The following is a 1,615-nucleotide window of genomic DNA, read 5'->3' as shown; positions in this document are numbered from 1 at the left end:
AGAGAGAAAGAGAGAGAGAGAGAGAGAGAGAATGAATGCGGGAAGAGAAGAGGGAGAGAGAGAAAGAATCTTAATCATGCTGAGCATGGAGCCCAATGTGAGGCTTAATCCCACAACCCTGGGATCATGACCTGAGCCAAAATCAAGAGTCAGATGTTCAGCTGATTGAGTCACCCAAGTGCCCCAAGCTACCTCATTTTTAAAAATTCTTTTTTTTGTTTTCTGCTCAGTGAGCCCCACTGTTCTATCTTCCAGGTCACTGATCTATTCTTTTACTTCATTTAGTTTGCTGTTTAAGCCTTCTACTGTATTTTTCAGTTCAGCATTGTATTCTTCAGCTTTGTGACTTCTGCTTGATACTTGTAATTTTTTTGTCTTTTTCTTGAAGTTCTCACTATGTTCATTCATTCTTCTGAAATTGGTAAACTTCTTTATGACCATTGCTTTGAATGCTATCAGATAAATTACTCCATTGAAGGTTTTTCTTAGGGTTTCATCTTGTTCTTTCATTTGGAACATATTCTTCTGTTTCCTTATTTGGCTTGAGTCTCTCTCTCTCTCCCTCTCTCTTTCTGTTTCTGTGTGTTGGACAAAACAACTACCTCTCTTCCATCTTGAAGGAGTGGGTTTGTGTAGACAATGAACCCTATCATTCAACCTTGCTGCAGCTCTTGGTTACCTTTTCAAATCTTTGTGATTATCTAAACTGCCTAATTTATTCTTGTTAGTTCCTAGTTGTAGGTGTGCCAAGCCTTGTCTGTGTTCCAAAGGGAGAGATCTCAGTCAGCACCTAGTTTTGAGTTTATTGGAAGCCAGACTCACAGGCAGCAGCTTTTAAAGTATGCAAACAGGGGCACCTGGGTTGCTCAGTCGGTTAAGCATCTGACTTCAGCACAGGTCATGATTTCACAGTTTGTGGTTTCAGGCCCCGCATTGGATTCTGTGTTGACAGCTCAGAACCTGGAGCCTGCTTCGAAGTCTGTGTCTCCCTCTCTCTCTGCCCTCCTCCACTCGTGCTATGCCTGTCACTCAAAAATAAACATTAAAAAAAAAATAAAGTATGCAAACATATATAGTCCTGTGAAACTACTGTCATAACATCAACTGGCCTTAAGACTGGGTGATTTGAATATATCTTCTTAGTGACAGTGCAAAAATTGGGGATCCCAACAATTTATGCTCTTTTCTGAAAGGTACCAGTGAGATCCATAGAGGTCAAAGAAGAGTGTGACAATGTTATTCCCTGGCCTGAGATCACCTCTGTTAGCCCCTAGATGTGTGCTAAATATGATATTTGCCCCTCAGCCTAAAGCTCCAGGACAATAGGCCTTTTTCACTGGAAGATTGGGAGTTCAGTCTGTTGTCTGTGTTGTGCCCTGGGGATGGTACCTTGCCAGGAATTGTCTTTCTGATTGGTTTAGCCCTGTGGTGCCTGGACACATAGCCCCCTCCCATCCCCTAGTCACTAGAGTCAGTGATCAAGGGATGTCTCCTGAGTGGACTCCATAAATCTGCTGGCTGAAGCAAGCCAGCTGATGCTAGCAAGGTGGAGTGAAAAGGCAAAATTGGTGCCAACTAATGCCATTGTCTCCGGAGAAAATCCCAACTGATCCCT

Source organism: Hyaena hyaena, unplaced genomic scaffold (genome assembly GCF_003009895.1).
Source record: "Hyaena hyaena isolate Hyena2069 unplaced genomic scaffold, ASM300989v1 scaffold_1321, whole genome shotgun sequence".
Lineage (NCBI taxonomy): Eukaryota > Metazoa > Chordata > Mammalia > Carnivora > Hyaenidae > Hyaena > Hyaena hyaena.
Note: the sequence above shows the minus strand (reverse complement) of the source record.